The 24,502-nt window shown below is 41.5% G+C and overlaps 1 long non-coding RNA gene across 3 annotated transcripts in view; it reads left to right on the forward strand.

Annotated features, from left to right (window-relative positions):
* The window catches only part of LOC119477925, a 121,452-nt gene that overhangs the window by 75,128 nt on the left and 21,822 nt on the right, over nucleotides 1–24,502 (forward strand). For 2 of the 3 annotated variants that reach the window (XR_005204347.1, XR_005204345.1), the window contains one exon: nucleotides 14,521–16,121. The exons of the other annotated variant lie outside the window; for it this stretch is intronic. This is a non-coding gene — a long non-coding RNA (uncharacterized LOC119477925). Of the gene's footprint in view, nucleotides 1–14,520; nucleotides 16,122–24,502 lie in introns of those variants that run through there. 3 annotated transcript variants of the gene reach the window in all.

Below are 24,502 nucleotides of genomic sequence, written 5' to 3' on the forward strand. Positions count from 1 at the left end.
GGTCATCCATCAGCTTCGTAGCAGCTCACGGATAGAAAGCAGGACATCAAATATTAACGCCCACAACTCCTCCTCGCGCACAACAGATCTCTGACACATGCGGTGCAGTGAATAATTGAAACTCTTCAGCAACTATACATTTACAACCACTGACGCACACTTCCACTCACCTCCACTTGAGAATCCATCATGTAATACAGTAAAATGGTTAAAATACTGAGCAGAAGTCAGGAATAACTACATCCTCCTACCAAAAGGATAGTGGTTCCTGCGGTAATTCTGGTTAAGTACAAGTTGTTTCTCCAGAAATTTTGGCCATCAATCCTCTCAGTAATAACATTGTGCATGATTAATTAGTCAGATGATTTAACCAGATTATCTAAACCACTTTATGTGGAGGTAAAATCGTACACTACACTGTATATAAGAAGTGGACGTAGTCACCGTGACGTCACCCGTTGGTTTGTGGACTGCCGTTTTGAAGCCTCGAGTATGGCATTTTAGCCATCGTCATCTTGGTATTTTGCAACCAGAAGTGACATGAGAGGGTGAAGCTAAGTACAACCGAACTCTGAATAAAAGCTTAAAGTTGTAAGACAAAAACACGGACAACTCCCAGACCGTAAAACGCCGTGGTAGCGACCTGTCAATCACAAAGTAGCCACGCCCTAAAGCATCCCCTGCTTTATAGTCTATTTGACTCTAAACGGGACCATAATATACTAAATGAACATCATGCTGTATTGAAGAAGACTTGAAACTAGCGATTGAGACCATAAACTCATGTTTACAATGTTTACTGAGGTAATAAATCAAGTGAGAAGTAGGCTCATTTTCTCATAGACTTCTATACAATCAGACTTCTTTTTGCAACCAGAGGAGTCGCCCCCTGCTGGCTGTTAGAAAGAATGCAAGTTTAAGGCACTTCAGCATTGGCTTCACTTTTCAGACCCCGGAGGTTGTCGACTGGGTAAAACCAAAAATGAACGCACCAGAAAGTCTGTCTTTTAACTGATGATGAATACATTTTTTGACCAGACACTCTGAAATCACTCTTTAGATAATCGTTTAGATAATCTGGCTTCTTTAAAACATGTCTGATCATCTGATTGCTCATGTTTACCCCATCAGGCTTCTTTTAAGCAATGTTACCATGATTTGGTGATCCTTTAACTTTTCCTCTCGCAAAAATTATCAGGTCGAAATTTTAATAACTAGAAAATGTTGGCATGCTAACACGCTAAACTAAGATGTTATTTTAGTGTTTAGCTCAGTGCACCACTGTGCCTACTTAATACAGCCTCACAGAGCTGCTAGCCTGGCTGTGGACTCTCAGTGTTGCTCAACAGTAAATCTATAAATAATTGTTGGTTCAATGAGGATTAAGCAACCTTCAGACAACAAAAGCGAGGGGTGAAAGGAAAACGTTCTACATGTAACAGGCTTTTCAGAATGTTCCGCATCACTGTGGACATTGTGTTACTGTAAACCAGCCTGGCAGGATTTCACACAAGGCTTCTTGTTCATATGCATGGAGATGATTAACATAGATAATGAAGAACAATGGCCCCACACCACATTCCACCACATTACAGATACAAGAGGAGAAAGAAGAACACAAGGGAGAATGTACAGTTCACATGTTAATGACACTCCTCTACCTCCTTCCAGGGTTTTCTAAGGCTACATCCTTACTACTATCCTTATATCCACCCTACAGGCTGTTCTTATACACTGTCCGTAGCTATACCTACGAAAAGTAATGCACTGTAATTTGTATATATGACACAAAATATGTAGTCAACGTAATTGTGAATCATAAAGTATAAAGAGCGACAAACGCTGTGTAGGGAGGAGGTGGGGGTGGCTGGGCGGATAAAGAAATACTGGACTTTCGCGCAGTAGACCAGTGTACGGTTCCGATTTGTCACGGAACTTCCGGTGTTATTTTAACCCAAAGCACGATCTTTCCCTTAACCTAACTAAGTAGTTTTGTTGCCTAAACCTAACCCAAGTTGTTTCCTTTGAAGACTGAAGTTTATTTTGAAAAAACTGGAGCAGAACTTGACACGTGCGTCTGACATGTTGCTGGACAAATATGTTTTTGTTTTAAAATTCATAACTTTTGCTACATTTCCACACCACTCCAGCGTTTTCGAACCCCTAAAACGGAGACTTTTGAAAATGCTGCTGACCCCGTCTTAGTTTTGAAAACTCAGAGATTGTGTTTCAGTCTGGACGGGTGGAAATGGAGACTGTTGGAAATGATGACGCAGACACCCACGTTCGCTTCTTGATTGGGTCTCATCTGTCACGACATGTCCTTCCCTGATTCGTCATGCTCCTATCATATCACCCTTTTCTGGAAGGAAATAATAATTCTGCATTATGTGTTGTTTTTTTTCTGTTCTGAAAATTCTGTTCCTCCGTAGTAGTATTTTCTGCAACTAAGCAACCCAACTGCAGAGTAGACAATCTGCTTCCTGTTTACACCAGCACAAGCATACCTAGTGTACGTTAATGGTCATGTGATATGCGTTTTCAGGTGTGTTATTGTGGATGTAGATTATTTCTGAAACGGTGCTAAAACGCTTGTGTGCACGGAGATTGTTTTCATTATAAAATTAAATTGCAAAAACTTCTCCAGCGTACCATCCCCCCCCAAATAGCCGCCCGGTAGATTACAATTAGATGACAGTCTGTCCCAGCGGGTGACACCAGCACTAACAAAGCCAAAAGGGGTAAAGAGGTTAGTAGGAGGGATGTATCAGTGAGAGAAAAGGTGAGAAAACACTCGGGTCTGAGCAAGGGCAAACAAAACACTCAACCTCTTCCAATTAAGAGGCAGCAGGTGCCAGAAGGTGCCGCTCATTGATAAAAACATCTCATCAAAACATGAAGTCCGTGGTTTTGTTAGCTCCTCATTCTTTAGTGCATAATATAAGAAGCTTTATCTTCCAACACCTTGCGCAAGAAATTAACACGTCTATGTCTGCACAATTACAGCACATTTTCTCACATGCTGGTTTTTATGAATGAGCCATATGGCTGTGGGGTGAGGGGTCTGTTTCCTCGGTCTCTAGGCCAATCACAAGTGTCATGGCAGAGTGTGTGTTAAGCATCAGGCAGTGTGTCTGTTCTGCGGGGAGATTAATCAGGGGAGGTAGGGTATGTTTGGGTGCCTTTAGAGGACGGCCCCCCCAGGCCCTTTTTCCCAAAACATATGTGAGTGATTATGACAGATGGGGGCCCTGGACTGGGGCTGGAGGAGGGTGATGTAGGCCGGTGATGTCAGCTTTTAGAGGAGTTGCCTTAAAATGTGGCTCTCCGTGTTTTTAACTGATGTATTGGTGTGACTAATTCAGCTCAGGGAGTTGTTTTTCTGATAATACATCAGCTCTTACAGTCTATTTCTCTCTAGCCGCCCCCGTACAATCCTTTTCTTTCTGACTCAGTGCTTTATGGTCTGGTACGTCTGGGCCTGCATGCGAGAGACTGGGAGTAATGTTTTTCCAATGATATTACTGGGTGCAACTGTAATCCCACTTAAATACTGACGTGTTTGTTTTAACCATCAGTCAACCATATTGTTGTTATCTGATCATTATTCACCATCATTTTAACACTTTGAACTATAGAAATGGTTCGCCAGTGCCTACATTAGTATTTAGGCTTATTGTGATGTCATTTGATACATACATGATACTAAATAAATACATACTGATCCAAAAGATTTCTAAATCTAGAAACATGAACACAATATCTCTCAAAACTCCATAAGTTATTCCAACTATGTAAAATTTTTTAGTTTTTGAGATATGCTAATTTTTATGAGTAGATCAAGTGCAAAGGCGTTTTGATAGTTTCGTTACGTTCCGCAAGTAACGTTATGATGTCATCACGAGCGTACAACATGATGACGAATGAATGAATGCTCTAGCGATTATGATTTTTATTTTAGATCTAGTTAAACAGGATCATGCAAACGACGATCAATCCCAACTCAAGGTCCACTTACTGCAGCTTTTTCCCAGAGCTTTAACTGTCTTCTTCAGCGGAGGGAGTTTGCTTGTCTGGATCTGTTGAGATGCAAGCTCAGTTTCATCCAACACACACGCACACATAATACAACTGTTCTGTTGTGGCGTTTTCAAAAAGCTAGTAAGTGGACCTTTGAATGCCCCTACTTTGCCGCACATTTAGAGACGTTACATTAGTTTTTGTTGCTGTGCTGATGATATATTAAACCAAATCTTTTTAAATGTCTGAACGCTCCAGCAGACCATAAATGTTAGAGATTAAATTTTACGTCACTATAATGCTGAGCTTTTAAATGTCTTGATAAATGTTACGATTAAAACATTTAATTCAACAAAACCAGTTGAGAAAAAACAACCCGATCTCATGGGAAGGCGTATAAATAGCACGACATTACAGGGACATTCCGCGTGTCATAAAGACACATTTTAGGCTTTTCATGTGTCATTTGAAAAACAAAACCTCGGTACCGTCCGCAGTTAGGTTTTAAGCAACAATACCACTTAGTTAGGTTTAGGAAAAACATCATGGTTGGGCTTAAAATAAGTACGTAAACTAAGTAAAATACATACGGAAAACAACGTAACATAAGTACGGAAAATACGTCACAGACTTACAAAACAAAACACCGGTCTCCTGGTTGAAGGTCTGGTGTTTGTTGGAACCATCCATCTCCCCAACCGCCCGCCATAAGAAGTATTTCTTCCCTTTATTCTACGTCATTAGCTCTGAGCGTAGCATATTCACACGGAGGCGTTTAAATCGCAGTCAATACAGACTACATGGCGTACAAATGACACGCCAAAAGCAAGAAAGGCGTTCTTATTGCACGCTAAATGCCTTGCGCCTTCTCAGGCTGAGAAAATGTGCAAATCACATGATTCTGGTCTGAGTAGTTTCATGTCATGACAACTATTTCCTAAACCGGAGAAATAAACGTATCTTAAATGTGCTATACCGACTCTATAACCGTTAAAGTCTGTGAGCTCATGGATCTCATTCTGCTGCAGTATTGAGTATTTGTTTCTCTTATCATACTGAGCTTTAACCCACCGGCAGCATCTTTCCTTTGGCCGTCAGTTTGATGAATGGGTGGGTGCTCTGTTATCTTAAGGAACATTTGCAAACTTTTCATAATAATGCCATTTAATAGTTTTTTTTCTATTACTGCTCCTCTGCTACCGTCTAGTTTGTCTTTTCATGACTGATGATTGATTTGTTCCATTCGTTTTACATCCCCTTTTAACTGCGTGCAGGAATTAGTAGTTTCTAGATCAAACAAGCCCAATAAACAACAATAAGCTGCCCTGCCCACACTGCTGCAGTGTGACTCATTTTATCCCATTATTTCTCCTCAGCAGAAGACAAGCGGTAATGAGGAAACAAGGCATTATGTTACCGAGTCTTTTTCCCTCAAAGGCTTTAGAGCCAGGCACAGTGGAATGATGCAAAACCAACAGACTACCAACGGTACTTATTGTTATTCACCATAAAGTTTTATTTCTGGGGGAATTGCAGCAGTTTCTCTCTATTCAAATGTGATGAGAATGGTTTCAAATGCAGTGGAAATCTCATTACAGTGTACACATGCTGGAAAAAAAAAAAACGTTAGCTCCGGGGCAAATTAAACGCCTTCTCCTGAATCGCAATAGGCTTGTTAGGATTTCGGTGTGGAAATGTAGCGCGGTGGGAGAGGGGGTGTGTGTGGGGGTGTACGGGCTGGCTAACAGTTCTGCCACTACCCGACTGCTCTAACAAGCAGGGTTAAACTGTAACCTGTGGTTCTGCCGTGGCCCTCTCAGCAGCAGCAGCTACACCAGCTGATTTGCATGAGATGTGACTGCTGGAATTTCCATTTTATGGACGCGGCAGTAGCCTGAAGCACATTGGCAGGTGTGTGCATATGTATAACTACTTGCTTAACGGATAAACACCCATTGATATTTGGGTCAGTTCACATTCCTGTAATACGCCCACCGTGTTCAGACAAATAAAATGAATGTGATGCGTTTCTCAAGGGTTTCACCGAAGTGCCAACAAGAACAGTGAAGTGAGCAGTATTAGAAGTGTGCTGTAGTCTGGAGGAAGCACTTCTTACTAAGCCTCTAAATACAGTCTGAGAGCTACGGGACAATAACGGTGATGCATTACACTACAATCAATCAATACAAGAATGAACTGCAGCAACACAAATTACCATAGAATAGAATCAACACCTCTTTGACACACAAATAGATTCACAAGAAAAAAAAGAAAAACACTTCTGGTGAGAGGTCTTAAAGGGGCAGGAATGCCAAACGAATAAATGCCTTAGGGGGTATAGACAAAATAAGATGAACACCTTGTGAAAAAGGACATTGACACAGATGATTGTTGTTTTCAGGACAATGTCTACTGACATACTGCTCTGCTAGTTGATTTGAAGTCTATTAGCTGTCTTAGTTGTCTAGTGTTGTTGTTCTCTTTTGTACTGTTGTTGACAAAGCTGTTATTTTATAAAAAAAATAAAATATTAAAGCCACCTTTGAGGCAGTGTTTGTGACTAAAATTCATTTAAAAACAGAATATACGTATTAGGGCTGTCAAAGTTAACGGGATAATAGCGCGTTAGCGCAAATTCGTTTTAACGGCTCTAATTTCTTTAACGCAACTAGCGATTTTTAGGTTGTAGCGGGCTCCGTTTTAAAGCTAGAGTGAAGATACTGGTATTATATGAAAGTAGAAAACCTAATGAATCCATTGGTACCAACCATGTCATACTAGCTTGTCGCAAAGGAGGCTAAATAACGCTCCAAACTTGCGCTCAATTTCGGCGAGGAAAAACCGGCATGTCCATTTTCAAAGGGGTCCCTTGACCTCTGACCTCAAGATATGTGAATGTAAATGGGTTCTATGGGTACCCGCGAGTCTCCCCTTTACAGACATGCCCACTTTATAATAATCACATGCAGTTTGGGGCAAGTCATAGTCAAGTCAGCACACTGACACACTGACAGCTGTTGTTGACTGTTGGGCTTCTTGAGTTTGCCATGTTATGATTAGAGCATATTTTTTATGCTAAATGCAGTACCTGTGAGGGTTTCTGGACAATATCTGTCATTGTTTTGTGTTGTTAATTGATTTCCAATAATAAATATATACACACATTTGCATAAAGCAAGCATATCTGCCCACTCCCATGTTGATAAGAGTATTAAATACTTGACAAATCTCCCTTTAAGGTACATTTTGTTTTGTCATTTGTCATTTAAATTTGTGATAAATCGATTGACAGCCCTAATATGTATATTTGTAGTGTTTACATAATTTCTCTATTCTCTGTATAGGCAAAAAACTGTTAAATTGGCACATTAAGAAGATGTTTTAGTAGATACTCTATTCAATAAATAGCAGAGTTTTGATTTGCTTAAATAAAGCTGGGTAGTCAAATGTATTGGAACAGTATATTCTGTATTTATGTCTGTATATCTCTCTAGGTCTCTAGAGCTGAACAGAAAAAAACACCTAGTGATTTCTAGGTCAATTAACATTCCAGTGTCATTTCCCACAGAGCGACTGAGAGCCCCAGGGGCATTCTGGGATAACAGATGCTCACATTCACAGCCATACCGTATCAAACTGGCTTCACAACCTGAAGATAAAAACCCACAGGAATGTCAGCCTTCAGGCTTTAGCTCCGGGACGTTCAATGCCACCGAAAAATAAAGTTTAATTCTCTGTATGGTCAGATAGAGAGAGAGAGGAAAAAAAAAAAAACACACACAGTACACGACCCGCCTCAGGAAACAGGAATGAGAGTATTGAACGGTGACCTTGAGTACTCTCCGAGGTGGTGAACCTGCTCCATCACAAATGGACCAGAGCCAGGCCAGAGCCATCCGTGCTGGAATCGAGGGCCAAAGTGGGCTCATTTGAACTGGACCGGAGCCAAAGTGGTGACTCTGTCAGCAGGTCAGCATTACTTAGAGCTGGCTAATGGAGAGGAGAGGAGAGCAGGAAAACTATCTAATGTTATAAAAGATTATTAAAGCTCTGTGGAAAAAAGATAAACTTTTGTGGATATATAAATACACAAGGAGAAGAAAAAAAACTGCTGACTAATCACAAACACTGCTACAGAGGTATTATGATAATGATATAATGTATTTTAGGTTTCAACTAATGAGTATTTTATGGATTCATTCATCTTTCGGTTATTTTTCAATTAATCCTTGAGCATGAAAGTTCATTCTTGTCCATGGAAATAGTAGTTTGACACACACACAAACAAAAAATCATAACTCAAGGTCTACTTACAAAAGTAGCTTTTTTTTTTTCAAGCTTTCGATCGCATCTCATGGCCTTCAGCAGAACGTGGAGCAAGCTCAGTTGTCATGGAAACAAGTCTCCATTTTGCTGACTGAGCAAACTCCATCCGCTGCTGAAGACTGTGAGATGTTTAAAGCTCTGGAAAATCTTCTTTGTTTGTTTGATTTTTAAAAGATATTTTTATTTTCAATGAATGGTTTCAGAGCTGCACAAATTTTATCAAAATCGCAATGTGGCCTTCTGCAATTTTCATATCGCAGGAGGTGCAATGTTTGTTAAATGAAATGTGAGACAAAATACAATTTTAAACTAAATATTGTATTTGAACACATCATGTTCTACTAGGGCTGAACCATTTTTGAAAAATTATCTAATTGCAATTATTTTGACTGATATAGCAATTACAATATGATTTGCGATATTAGAAGGAATTTTTATATAACATAATATAATATTGCCTGCTCATAAACTTTCTGTTATTCCATCTAAACAATCGACTAAAATCTACTTCTGAAAACATTTTAAGCGAGAAAAAGGTGATGCCACTGCTGCATCTCGTTTCATTTTATAACTACATCACCTAGTTTCACTAGATCACTAGACCTACTTAGTAGCTTGGTCCAAGTTTCTTGAGCCGGACGCATCGCGCTGGACGGGTTCATTTGCATAAAGGACTGTTCCCAAACTTTTCATTTTGAAAGAGCAACGGCCAATGAGGAAACTCCATTTCGGCCGACCAATCGTGTAACTTCACCACTCACTCAGTGACAGAGGTTTGCGTTTGTAGGGCTGGCCCTCTGCGGTCCAGACCAAAAAAAATATGCAGAAGGCCGTAATGCATCTTTGATAAAAGTTGTATTAATTGTGCAGCCCTATATTCTACAGACTTAAGAAAACATCTGTGTTTGGAACAGATCCCCGCAAAAATCACACTATTATAAGTTTGTTTTTCAATGAAAATGAGAATAATGATGTAAAAATGATCATTCCCTCTAATATCGCAAATCATATCACAATATCAGTCAAAATAATAGACTAACAATCGAACACTCAAAGATATCCATCTTAAAATATTAGAAACTCTTTGCGGTTGCGTTGCATTGTGGGTAATGTAGGCGACAGGATTTGAAAAGTAAGAATGTAAACATATAGAAATTGATGCAGCAGAACTGGAGATAGTTTTTTTTTTTTTTAAATCCATATTCCCTCGTGACTCCGACAATGTTGTAGGAGTGAAATGCTCCTCTGAAAGTGTTTCAGAGTTGGATGATGCAGTTGTGAAATTTTGTTCTTCTCCCACGTAGGACATTTTGGTAGGTCAGTTCCAGATGGTGGGCTTATTGTGAGGGAAAGTCAAGAGTTCGCAGTCTGTGGGGGAGGCTGGTGTGCTGCGTTTTGGGAAGAAAAACTGCTCCAGCTGATTAGTCATGAGGGAGGAGAGGGGTTGTATCTGCTCCCTGCATGTGATCTGATAGATGGAGGATATCTGCTGCTGCTGCTCTCACACAAAAGTCAAGAAGAGTTGAAAGTTGAAAAGTGGGTCAGTGTCTCTCGGGATGTCAATACAGAAAGAGAGAGACACAGAGAAACACCACAGCATGAGATGGACAGACTAAAAATGTATTTTGCTCAACACAGGAAGGCGACGAGGGAGGCAAAATAAAATGCAAATGTAAAACAAACCACAAACTGTCAGCGAGATTATTTGCAAATGTAAACGTATTTAGCAACTGCTAAAGAGATTTTCACTTGTGCTTTAGTTCTGCTGCCTCCCAGCCCTTCACCATTTGATATAAGATGCTCTAGTTTCTAACTGCTGAGGATTAATGTGTATGAAGCTTCTGGGTAAGATGAGAACTGCAGGGTAAGGTGTTATACTGGGGATTTTTCCACACACCTAATAAAATACTTACATTCCCCTAATTCCCACTGCAACTAACACGTGAGTCGGTGAAGACAATGGCCTTTCTTACCAGAGGGAATCCATGAAGGCTTTGTCATATAACAGCATCATAGGTAGCATGGGCTATTTAAAGCAATAGAGAGCTCCAGGAATAAATCCAAAAACCCGGAAATGAGTTTGCATTTTTGCAAATCCGGTTCCCTCGTCTGCAAGCCAACAGGTTTTTAGTTAGATGCCTGAAATAAGGTCTGTGGTTAACTCAAACTTAAGAGATTTTAACGTTTTGTCCTACAACATAAAATACGTCATTGAATATCGTGAATTCTTAAGCTTTTACGTGTCTTAAAGGAGCAGTGTGTAGGATTTGGCGCTATCTAGCAATGAGATGAGATCGCAACCAACTGAAGGCTCTACCGCGTGCCAAGCGTGTTAGAGAGCTACAGCGGTTGATGAGAAAACGCGAATAGCCCACTCTGGAGCAGAGCCAGTACGTAGAGTTTGTGTGTACGTGGGAAGTGAGTGGTGAAGCAAGACAGAGAGAGCGGCGGCGACAGGAGCGAGTAACGTCACAGACTCAGGCCCAAGCAGGAAAAGTTAACAGAGTTTGGTTTGTGCAATAATCAAAATGCCAAGGGGAAAATCCCATTGGCTTTTTGTTGAGGGAACCAGTGCGATGCTAACTTTCTGGTTGGCCTACAAAAATACGTCATCCCTGCAGCACAGAGCCAGGCTAGCTTTTTCCCCATTTCCAGTCTTTAAGCTAAGCTGAGCTAATAATCTGCTGGCTGTAGCTTCACATTTAACGTACAGACATGAGAGTGGTATCTTCTCATCCAACCTTTAAATAATACAAATTTAGAGTAGTGTTTATAGTCTGCCTCCTGTTGAACAGAAGGGCCACTCATTCCATGACCTTCCTACCATTCTTTCAACAGGCTTAAAGATATCAAACATCAGGACAGTAACAGAGCTGAGAAACAGATCGTTGGGAGGACAGTGAGAAATGAGAAGCATGGGAGGTGGAAAGAGCGCTGGCGAAGAGACAGTTGTGGGAAAAGAGCAAAATAAGCAAGATAAAAAGACATTCTTTCAAGCACATTAACCCTGTTAAACTACAGTATATCATGCTAAATCCCCCTCAGCTCGGCGGCCTGTTAGCACTGAGGGCCATGTGTGTTATCACACTCCAACACACTCCGGCCAAGGTTATTGCCCTGCGTTTTTATGGCGGTGCAATTTATACACGCAAGATTAAACACAGTCCACTTTTCACCTTGGAGCCATATGACAGTAGTCACAAGGTAACGGCCGAAGGCGCTGTGCTTATGAGATAACAGAAATAAAAAAAAAACTCTTATCAATTAGCACCTGCACTGTGGCTGCTGACTCAGCCTCTGTGCTCCGGCTCAGAAAGACAGTAACGACTGTTCAATGCTTCTCTAATCTTAATATTTGGTTTGATGGCTGGAATATAAACTGGAAAAATGAATGCAGGTGCAGTTTTATCATTTTAAACACACATGCACTAATAGTTGAAGTGAGCAAAAGTTATTTTTGTGCTACTGTTCATGTGAATGAGCCACAGACTGAGGCTCGACCGCAACTTGGTCTCACTCCCAACTCGTCAAATACCGCTGATTGGGCAGCGCCCCTCGGCATCGGAAACCGACGCACGGAGGCACCCTTTAGCAACAATATGTGACGAAACAGGCTTTCCAAAAACTCCAATGCAACTCCACCCGCACCGTTATTCGACGGTCGGAGCAAGTGAAGTCATATTAATAGCGTGAGTGTTCGCTAAGGGCGAGCGGGAGGGGTGGTGGATGGGTCAAACAGACACAAGACTTTCAAACAAGAGACCGCTGTTCGTGTCCCGTGTGAAACTAAAAGTAACGTTGACTTATTTTGTCACGTCAGTCGTTAGTCCCGTGAGTCATCATGGTTCCTTCAAATGAAACTCGTGAGCTCGTGTTTACAACATGAGAAGTCGTGTTTACAATATGCTTGGTGTTCAAGTGGTTAAGTCATGAGAGCGCTGCTGCTAAGCAACGGCAATATTAATGTTACTGTCGCCGTCTAGAAGCCACAGAGGCTAACAACTTAGGAAGGTAGCAAGTGGGTAACATAATGCAGGAAATGAAAAGGCATAACGACAGAGGAAAAAGATGAGGCCGTTGGGAATATCAACATTTTCATCAGACGTATTATAAAATTACGAAGAAAACCAATATACGACTAAAATTACAATATATTCAGTTATTATTCACCGAATAATTTCATGGCCTTCGCCATTTCTGACAACGTCAACAAACGCGTCACAAGTCGTGAACTCTGAGCTTTCAGAAACTTTCAACTAACGAGGTCGTGAGTACGACAAGAGGGGGGCGTTCATAAGGACTCTCCTCTTGAACACGGTAAAGACGACCCCATTTGAAGGCACCATTTGTCACGTGAGTCGTTAGTATCGTCAATCCCGTGAGTCACAAGGGTCACAAGAGCCAATTGAGTCGCTAGTCAGTGAAGTTAACATCAACCACGACCGTTTCCTAACCCTAACCAAGTGGTTGTGTTGTCTAAACCTAACTTCCTGTGAAAACGGTTTATTTTGAAAGAACGCTATGCATGCAATGAGCATATATTGACACACCATCCCTGGTCTGTCCAAAAGTAACGTGCATCGGTCTCTGATGCCGAGGGGCACTGACCAAGCGGCGGTAATTGAACAGTTGGGAGTGAGAATGTGTTGTGGACTGAGAGCTGGGAGGCGGGTTATGTGCCAGCTCTATGGGCTCAATGGATGCAGAAGGTCACGGCATGATCCAGATACTTTATCACTCGGCAGTTGAGCTATTTTGGCTTCATGCGCCACTGAGTATCTTTCATAGGAATGAACGGGAGCCCGCCTCCAACGCTGTATCCAGTTCTCTTAATACATCCATAGTCTGGCTGTGTCCAAAGGCAAAATCTGCCAACCCCCTTCACCACTTAAGCTCACTAATTAACACATTAGATCACTTTTGTTTGTGTAAAAGCGACAAGTTGTGTTTTTTTACGGTGGGTTATGTGCCGGATTATTCCTTTAATCTCTGTCAAAGTCATGAGAGTCATGTAAATGCTCGATGTATCGCCCTCTCCCTCTCTGCTCCCAGATATTGTCACAAATGCTTCTCACCTCTCTCTCTGCTGGCCATTTTTTTTATTCAGTCGTATTTCTCTGCTCATGATCTGACCCATTTCCGTCACCGCCTCGGGAATCCTCTGAACGAATATCGCCTGTGACTTTGTCAAAGGGCAAACTCATTTTGCACCATAATCGAAATTGTCATTTCATTCTATCTTGTCTACATTATGAGATGGAGGAAGAAGTCTTCTCAGCATTCTCTCTCATTTTTTTTCTTCCTCTACATTGAGCATAGACAGATTCGCAGGCTTATATCGGTACACACAGTCATGCCCGCAGAGAGTGATGCCAGCACCCTTTGCCGTCTGCCTCCCTGCAGACTCTGCAGCTAAATCCTCCCGCTAATCTCCAATTAAAATGGTGATAATAGGTGTTTGCCCAACTCAGTGCCCACCACTGCACCCCTGCTCCGTCCTCCCTCCATGCAACCTCCCATCAAATCTGTCAAGGGGGGACTCAAACACACACACACAAACCCCATCAGTCTTTCCAAAGTGCCCGAAGGATTGACCTAGATTGAGCCCACTTCACAAACTAATTTCTGCAAACACAAAGGAGGATTAGCCGGGATTAAGATGACAAGGTCTAAGGATTGAGAAGTAGCTGGCATAGGCCAATTATAATTACTGCCCTAATAAAAAGTGGACTGTGGCTAAACCTAGAGGGCTTGTGTTTGGATCTGCTCTGCTTAGCTAATTTAGCTAATACCTTCTACATGATGGAGTGCTGTGGAGTTTGTTCTGCCTCTGCAGGGCGGCAATAGCAGGTCTGTTTGCTCTCTTCTTGCATTGTTGTGGTTTGCAGGTTGCTTGCAAAGAGTAGTTTACAGTGCTTAACCAGTAATTTCCCCTAACACATCCCATATGTGGAGCACATCTGCTCCACCAGTGTGATTCATTCAAATACCAGTAATGTATTTTCAGGATATTTCCGAATTCGTGTTGAAAAGCGAGATTAGGAAATCTAATGAAAACGGAAAATTCAATCCTCTCAGGATCACTTTGAATTTCTGCAGTGTGTCGTACGATCTAAGAGCGACTTGAAAAGACGACTTTTTCATGTAAATCCTTTTTCTTTTCTTTTTTTTCAGAGCGCAAATACAAGCCCCATCTCCTTTTTACTCGGCCCATATGAAGCAAATAGAGACGGAAAACATCTGTGAGGAGAACCGAAGTTTGATGTAAAGCCATCAGCAAATCCGCGTGATAAAGCTCCTCTGAAATGTCAGCCACTTTTCATCATTTCTGACGCAGAGCTTTTGGGTGTTTTTCAAAAGTCTTCACAGCGCATTGAGGACTGGGTGTCTGAGTGACTGCGGTCTAACTGAGTATGTCTGTGGGCGTTTGGAAGTGTGTTGAAGCGCACGTGTGGTTTGCCGTGTTTATGTACACGTGTGTATGTGTGTGTGTGTGTGTGTGTGTGGTCCGGTGCAGAACAAAAGCGGACACTCATCAGCAGAGTTGGCGTGCGCACAACCCATTCGGAGCAGGAAAGAGAGGCAGGCTTTCATCTTCGCTCACGCTTGCTGAGACCCCAATGGGGACCACATGGCTGAGTCATGCAAGGAATCCTTTTGTGTGAATAATACTAAAAGTTTAGGGGTCCCCCGCTGTCGGAGGCCTGAGATGTGGCTTCAGAGCCCCCATCAGGGGGTCAGGGGAAGCCAATGAAATCTCTGTAAGGCACAGATAACAACCTGCCACGGGGGGAAGGCAGGCAATGGATAAAACAGTCAAAATCCCAACCAGCTGTCTGACGTCCTGCATTACTCTGCTAATTACAAACTCAGTGGGCTTCCTGATCCCCACCCCCCTCTCCTCCCTCACCACCTACTGTTGTCCCGGCCTCACCTCTGTTACATCTTTGAGCCAGGCGTTTAGTTTAGGAGGCTCTCCTAATTGATGAAAGAGAGCAAGTAATGCAACTTCAAACCGCAGTCTGACTTCAAGTGCTCATAAAAATGCCAGGGAAATTGGAGTTCTGCGTACCTCTCGCGCTCATTCATTAGCTGCGGCGAGGCTATACCTCACATCAACACGCATTCGTTCATCAGCCTCGGTAAACACCAGGCTGTCCATTCCTTCAGCTATGTGTTGTTTTTTTAATTGTTGTCTGTGATGTTGTTTTGGTTTGCAGATTAAGGTCCTAGTCTGGAGTTGTTTGGACAGACGCGCCTGTCAGAGTGAAAGCAGGGCAGACCTTCAGCTGACAGGTAGTTTCAGGGGGATCAGAGAAGGTCACTCTGCTGAGCATGATGGGTAATAAAGGGGAGGCAAGGCCAGTTTATTTGTGGAGCACATTTCAGCAACAAAGCAATTCAGAGTGCTTTACATAAAAAGTGCAAAAGAAACACATTATAAAAGGACATTTGAATACAATTAAAAACAGTCCAAGAGAAATGAACACAAGCTAGATAGAATAAGACGGGTGTAAAATACAAGAATAAAAGTCACAGTGCTGTGTTAGAATTTTTAAAATAAATTTAATAAACAGAAAAGTTTTCAGCTTTGATTGTAAAATACCACCGTTTGGTAAAAGCGCCCCTCGGTATCGGAAACCAACGCACGGAGGTGCCCTTTAGCATGAGTCAGTGACGAACCAGGCTTTCAACTAACTCCAATGTAAACCAAACCGCGGCGTTATTCAACGGTCGGAGCAAGTGATGTAGTATTAATAGCGTGAGAGTCCGTTCAGGGCGAGTCGGATGGGTCAAACAAACACAAGACTTTCAACCAGGAGACCGGTGTTTGTGACGACCCCTGAGGTGATATATTTTATGTTATATTCAATGCATAACAATAACAATACAGAACAACTGATAAACTGTACAATTAACCCAAATAGTGAACACAATAACTGCAGGAAGTTTGTGTAATGATTCATTTGGATGAATTTTGAGCAGATTATTTCCAGTGAATATTGCATCAGAGATGATTTTTCATGATATTTTTAGTAACTTTTAATACAAATCTCAGTCTGTATTATGTAGACCTATTTAAAAAAAATTAACAATCAAATACTTAATGGACAAATTCGGTGTTTTCTTCTCCCCGACGCTTGGCCATTGTTCTATCAGCTCTTCGGTTGTTGTAACTGCGTACTTTTCTAATTTTTAAGTTTATATCACAAGTAATAAACCAAGCTTTAAAAATAACATTAATTTAGTTTTTCTTCACATAAATGAATGAAATACTGAGATATATGCCAACTGTATATATTTATTTTTAAAGTTGTGTTCACCCCTTAAGATCAACAATGCCTCGTGACCTCCTGTGAAGCTTTGTAGTGGGGGTCGAGACCCCCAGGTTGGCAATCCGTGAACTAAAACAGGATAATGCTACTTACACATCGATGCCTCAGTATTAACAATCTAAAAAAATCCATCTAATCATGTATTATATAGCACTCTCAGGGGCCAGTATTCGTACGTTTTGCTGATTCTCTACCTTCGATTGTTGTGCTTTTACTTGCTCTGAATACTAGCTGAAGGATTTCTAAAAGCGTGCATCTTATGTCAAAATGATATAGGTCAACACTGACGTGCTATCATACTAGTTCCCTCTGTTGTCTGTTTGAAAAGGGCAGCTGACGAGGAATGGAGGAAGACAGCAGCGCTCACTTACATCCGCCACCTCTCCTGTGAATTCCCTTCCTTAATTAGAAGGCTGAAGTTAATTGATTGTTTTGGCTTCCCATTCACGTCAGGAGAGAATAATGTTTACTGTTTAACAGACTTCACTCCAGCTACGCTACTTAAAAGTGAAGTGAGTTCACCCCCATCATCCCTCCTAAACCGCCGAGCCCTCCCCCTTCTCCCTCTTCCCTCACCCAACCTCAAACCACACCCGAGTGAAAATCCATATAACAGCAGAAATTGCAGGGCAAATGCCTTTGAGCCACGCTGATTAAAAGACCCAACAACCCCGTTTCAAAGAGAACGTAAACAATGTTATGAGCACACCGCCTGCAGTGACTCACCCCAGACTGCTATTACATCTACCTTATGAAGCCGCGCGGCGTTTCATCTTCCTGCGGTTTTCAGCAATGAGATAAGCCTGAGATCGCTGAGGTAAGCTAAGTGGCCTTAAAAGCATCCCTAAGCGGTTAATAAGTATGTGCTAATGACCCCCAAACACATCTTATCAACATGAAAGCCTGATAAAGCTGCAGGATATCCAAACGGTGAAGTGCTGTTTTGATTCACAGGCTCGTAAATCGGCAGCTGTCAGAAAGAAATGAGAGTAGGTTTTTCAGGATGGTTGCAACATGCAGGTATTGAGCCATGCAGCTGTTTAACAAAACACACGGGTCGTCTTATCTCCGGCACTTTGTCTGAAGTGAACCTTAGCACAAAGATTGGAAAGAAGAGGAAACAGCTGGCCTGGATCTGTCCAACGGTAAAAAGATGAAGAAAAAAACCCCTCCTACTAGCACGTCTGTAATTAATATGAAAACTTAAACTTTATCAGATTTGTCATATACATACAGGTACATTGACCTCTGTATTTAACCCATCCTGAGCAATGTAGGAGCAGTGAGCTGCTGTAAAGAGCCCAGGGAGCAACTTGGGGTTCAGTGTCTCGCTCAAGGACACTTTGACATGCAGATAGTAGGAAACGTAGGTAGAACGTAGTCGTAGGAACCGCCAACCTTGCAGTTAAAAGACGACTTTAAAGACCCTACCCACCGAGCTACAGCCGCCCCTGCTCCAGGCTGCAGCCGGTTAGCTGCGGGATAAAGCTAACCTGGCCCTGCACTGGGCCAAGAAATAGTAAAATGGCAAATAGTTAGTTTTTTTTAACACTTCAGTTTTTGAACGGATCAAACAAACGAGATATAATGTGGAAGTTAGCGAGAAGGGTTTTGTCGAGAAGGTAGCCTAACCCACGAGTTGGGAAACTCCCGCGACATAGGTAAGGTTAGGCATTGACCTCAAATAGTTAAGGTTAAGCGTTGACCTTGAATAGTTAAGGTTAGGATTAGTCGTCGGGCAGCGAGTCTTGCGAGAGTTTTTGCAAGTTTTTGCCAGATTTCACAATTTGTGGGTTACCCTCTAGACACGACACCACAGTTATACTTTCAGCAAGAAAGGTAGCATGGACATGAGCTGAAGCGGAATCGTGACGAGGAAACGTTTGGATCTTTTATACTCTGTGCAGTTTTTCCTCGCGGCAAACTGCCATCGTCAAACGTCTCCATTTTCTCCACCCATCCGCATAGTTAGAAAATGTTGGATGTGCACTGACAGGCGAAAACCTGCCGCACGGAACCACCACGAAGGGCCATATCTGATGGTGTGACGTCACTTTGGCCGTGCGGACAATCGTGACCCTCGTGGATGTGGCAAGCCTAAATCAAGCTTAAGAGGTGCTGCAGGCCAATTTGGTTACCTTTGGACAGAGCCAGGCTAGCTGTTTCCCCTTCGATCTAACTCTAAGCAAGGAAGTGAATACGCATATTCCCCAAAAAGTCAAACTATTCCTTTAAGTTTAAGTTTGTTGCCTTTAAAAGTCTGTGGAGATCTTCCCAAAGCAGTGGAGAGGAACATGGTGAAGGTCAGTCACGTATTTGTTGCTCCCCAGTGTTCCATTAATTACAGCGCTTTTCTAAATGTCCTCATCTGATGGAAAATCACTTCAGGTGATGTTCAAGCAGTAAATTGGCTTGTGGCTGCAAAGCAACCCAATCAGCGGGGTATCTTTCCTGGGATAGCCACACATTTCAAGGGATGGGGGTCAGCGGGAGATTATCCGGGGGAGAAGGCTAAAGTAATGACACAAGTGAGAGACAAAAGGCACAGGCAAAGAATGAAAAAGCAAAAGAAGAGAGGAGCCATTGTGCGTTGGAGCAGACCTCCTTAGACTTAATTACCTCTCATCCATTTTCATTCAGCCTTCTCACGATAACGCAGGGGGGGCAAGGGCGCATGCTGCGGAGGATAAACAGGACTAATGAAGTCATGGAGTAAAAAAAACAAACATTTAAAAACATTAAGAGATACGGAAATTTGAGCTACTGGAAACAAACAACAGTGAGTCCCAGCTTCTTAACATCACTGCAGCCAGACATCTCTCTGTATGGCACTGCAGGTGAAAGGAAGCTCTGATAAAGGAAGGTCTTTGAGTGATCTGAGCCTCGCGTGGCTCTTTCTTTAGCAGTCCAGCTTGCTGCTGTTTGTTATCTCCTGAGTCTGCCTTGTGGTCCAAGATAAGCAGGCTGTCGGGCTTTTGAAAGGACAGTAAACTTTAAAGTAGATATTTCAAAGCAGGTAACACATTGAGAAGGAAACAGAGATAGATGGAGGTATAGCATCAGAACCTCACAGGACATTTCAAATGAAATGGAAAGTTAAAGTTTTGAAAATCTTTGCTTCACAGTCCATTTCAGGACATCTGACAGCGACACACTGGCCCCTGACACGGTCTCCTCGCCTGAGGCGGGTTGGTCCTCAGCTGCCCGTCTGAATGCTGATGTAACTCAGAGGTCAGAGCGAGCACGGCCCAGTGGAGGGCTCTCTCATTTCGAAAACATCCCTGACATGATCACAGTGTCTGTGCGTGTGTGTGTCTGGAATGGTTTAAACCAGCTCCACCCTGCTTGGTATGAATATTTCCTTTGTGGGCGGGTGAAAGCTCAGAAGCTCAGCAGTTTTCTTCAGCTTTGTATCAACCTACCTGTTAATTCTTGAAAAATGACTCAAAACGATTAATCGGTTATGAAAATAGTTGGTGATTAATTTAATAGTTGACAACTAATTGATTAATTGTTGCCGCTCTATAATCTAATGCAAAATATTCCAATAATATGTAATATTTTCGTACCTATACCTAATAACTTCCATTTAGAAACAGTATGGTGCTATTCTATATTTTTCTTAAATTTTTAATTTTTCAATATTATGGCCACTGTTAATGTAAAAAAAATTGAGGTTTTGAGATTAAAGTCAGAATATTTTGATTAAAAAAAAAAATGTCGTAATGTTTTTAAAGATTTGCATCCTCAGTAGGAACCAATGAGCTCTGTGCTGAGCTACACAGGCAGAAAAGGGAAGTCATTAAGGCCCTGTCTACACATATAAAGATATATAAAAAAACTGATATTTTCCTCTACGTTTTGGTCACTCCTCCACCATAAACAGAGTTTGGGTCACAAAAAAGGATATTTTTAAAAACGTCTTCCAAGGGGCAGATTTTTAGAAAGTCTGGTTAATTTGTATCGGTGAAGATGTGTAAGACGGCATTTGGGAATCGATGGCGTTCTCTCCTCATTTTGCGTATGCCCATTGTTGCTTTGTGTAATGAGCATGCAGCAGAAACAATAACAAAGATTGCGGACTACATTACATTACCTTAACTTGTTATCTCACTTGTGGTGACACGTAAATATTACGGCGAGTGTGGGAGGAGATATTTTGTAAAATGAAGGTCGTGTGTACAGATTTTTTGTTAGTTTGTTGTATAATTTCCAGGGATGTAATAGTTCTCTCCACCTTAATGTTATATTTAGTAATTCATCTTAGTATACATAGTGAATAATGCTTGTACTACTTTTTTTCTACATCTTTTCTAGGTATTTTATTACTTCTAAATCTAGTAGACATGATAAATGACCATCCTGATGCTGACGGTGCAATGTAGGGACATCTGCAGCTAATTTTGAATTTATCATCTCTGTCTGCATGTGTACATGTGTGTGTGTGTGTGTGTGTGTAAGTGAGTGTGTGTGTGTGCGGCTAATGTCGGTGTTGCCAGGCGACGGCGACATGTAGGTACATTGTTTTTTCATCACACTCGGCCACACATACAGACTGCCCACACAAAATACTAGACTCTAGTCTGTTCAGCCAAGCTCTGCATAAGCTAACAGCACCCAAAGGATTCACAGTGTTGAAGGGTTGAGCCATCAGTGGTATGTTCTGTGGAGGAGGAGGAGGTGGAGGACGGGGGGGCGGAGATACTTCCTGGCGGACAGGAAATTCAACTTCCTGTCTTGATTAATGGGGGGACTGTTGGATCACACGCAGGGCACAGAGGGGCCTCCCGCACACAGAGCTCCCACATTTCACCTTGAATGTCAACCCTTTTTTTTCTGTGCTGGTTCTCAGCCGGAGAGAAAAAATCATCTCATCTCAAAATAATGTAGATTTTGGTAACTCTTCATTTTACAGGTCTGCAAATTTCCTGATAATTAGGTGGTAATTAGCAAGTAACCTATTTGAAATTTATTTGGAATTACTGCCAAATTACCCCAATATTTACCTCAAAATTTATTGAAAATGTACTTTATTATAAACACTATTTAATAATGATATGCTAAAATAGCATATAATGGTTAAAATAGGGCCCTTAGGCTTGAGAAGCGGCTGTGCGCTGCGCTCTTCATCAGAGGTGGAAAACTAATAGAAAACACTTCTGATCAGGCACAAATCTCACTATTGTGTGACTTTATTGTCTACACAGATGTAACCTGGTAGCTAACGTCATGATTCAGGGAGTTTTTTTTAAGAAATTTCAAAGAAGTTATTTGCTAATTATTATCTATTTATCAGCAGACATGGAAATAAAGCATATCAATTAACTTTGTATTCTTTTCCTCGAAATGTATTAAATAAATTACCAGCTATTGGGAAATAGCAGAATATAATTATTAAAGGTTCCAAATTGTAAAAAGTGAGATTTTCAGGTCTTTTACATTACAAAGCAGGATTAAGTGCTATATAAATATTATTTAACTATCAAAATGCTCAATATACAGAGAAATACACACAGCCCGTATCCAAAAATTGTGCGTTTGAAACAAGCCATTAGGATTTCTGTCCATTTGTGATGTCACAAATATACAATATTTAGACCATCACATGGTTTTAAACGTAAACATTCTAAATGTGTCCCAGTTTATTTCCTGTTGCAGTGTATGTGAATAACATCAACTGACAGGAAGTAAACATGGACCCAAACTGTTGCCTAGCAACGCAATTCCATTGCAATTCCATTGCAATTCCGTTGAAATGCACTAAAACGGAGCGTTTCAGACAGAGGGTAAATACAGGTATATTCAGGCAGACAGTATGAGGAAAATAAAGATCTTTTTGAACATTGCAGCATGTAAACATGCTATAGTAGAAACACAAAATGCAAGTATTAACCTGAAAATGAGCATGATTTGGGACCTTTAAATAATGTTTATAATAAATGTTGAGGTAAATATTGGGGTAATTTGGCAGTAATTCCAAAGAAATTTCAAATAGGTTATTTGCTAATTATCACCTAATTACCATGAAATTTGCAGACCTGTAAAATGAAGTGTTACCTAGATTTGTAATAACTCTTAACAACATGTCAGCAAACATTGTGCTTGTTTACTTCTCAAGCTGCCCCTTCCCCTAGTACGTATATGGGTGTATTTTGTTAGTGAATGCATGAGGGTCTGGATCTGGTAAAACTGGTGTTTCTCAACCTCGAGTCACCGGTCAGCAGTCTTGTCAGGGCCGAAGAATGTAAACAGTGAACAGACTCCTCAGAGCAGCAGGAATGCAGCGAGTGGCTCTGCAGTCACTCACTAATGGGATGTTAGACTTGTTACAAACCAGGGAACGTGAAGCGCGGGAGGGCGAGCTGGCAAACCACTTTGTGATGCATTTCACTGATGAGAAGTGTGAGAGAGAGAGAGAGAGAGAGAGAGAGAGAGGGGGCGTGAGGAAGTGAGAGGGGAGGCAGGTCAGGGTGGGAGGAGAATAGAGAGAGGTGCTTTTTAAGATTTCATGTTCTCCTCCAGCCCCCACAGTTTGCAGATAAAGGTTGCCGTTGCCAAGGTGACTTGACAGAGAAAGGGAAAGTATCTAGCTGCGTTTCGCCTGTTCTTGTGCAGGAAGCTTAAAAGCCAGAGGCATAGATAAGATGATTTCAGTCCCTCCTCCACAGAACAAAAGCCGTGTACGCATGATATACTGCCTTAAATACCTCAGGACACTTGTATTCACTCCAAAGCTGCCTAAATATGCGAAACATGCAGTAATGAGAAAGCACCCTGTGCTGTGCTGAAGCTGCTTTTCCCTCCCACAGACAACTCACATCCACACTGAAGACAACAAATGCTTTACAGTCAAGAGGAAAAAACTCTTATGTTTATTAGCCATGAATTTCACATTGTGAAAAAAATCACATGTACAAAATAATGCCATAAAAAATAGAAATTAAACTCTTACATGACAAAGGAAAAAAAAGATGCACATTGACAGTTTCTGTCTAATTTACATCATTATGCGAAGCAGGATACTGTGCTCCAATCTGAGCCAGCTGGATTTCCAGATGAAACAGAGGATAAGCGGAGGGCAAGAGTAGAAATGGGAAATGCCACTCTGCAATTAGGTGCAAATTGGAGGGGCATTCATTACTCGCTGTTGCCGGGGAAACTTTGCGTTCAATGGGAAAGAAAATGCTCGTGTCTGATTGGTGGGGCCAGAGGCTCTGTGTCCAGTGGTTGGAGGAGGTCAACATCATGGAGCCCTGAGGGTCTCCACAGAAGTCCTGAAATAGCCAATAAAAGCAACTTTTTTTGTGGCTTCAGGAGCTGAGCAGGAATTTAGAGCTGTTTACCAATTGATCCCCGTGTATTTGATTTATTTCATGAATCCACAAGGAAGGACATTTGAAAAAATATATACATATTCCACCAAAACATTACCTCTTACATTGAAATTCAATGATTTCATTAATATTCAATCGTAAAACGTCAATGTTCAGGTCACTTAGACAGACATACAGACAACACAGTCTCACAGCAGTTTGTGAAATAGTCACGAAATATTATCTATTTAATTTGTGTATATAGACACAAATTTCCCTTTTTTGTGACGTATTTTTCGTTTGTTTACCTACAAATGTCCAGCAACGACGCACATGTCAATTTCCCCTCCAGACTTTTCAAAATAAAGCTACTTAGTTAGGTTTAGAAATAGAATCAATTGGCTAGGATTAGGCAACAAAAGACTTAGTTAGCTTTAGTAAAAAATCGCAGTTAGGGTTAAAATAACTCCGGAAGTGCTGTAACTCAAGTACGGAAGTTACATTACT

Source organism: Sebastes umbrosus, chromosome 19, assembly GCF_015220745.1.
Source record: "Sebastes umbrosus isolate fSebUmb1 chromosome 19, fSebUmb1.pri, whole genome shotgun sequence".
Taxonomy (NCBI): Eukaryota; Metazoa; Chordata; class Actinopteri; order Perciformes; family Sebastidae; genus Sebastes; species Sebastes umbrosus.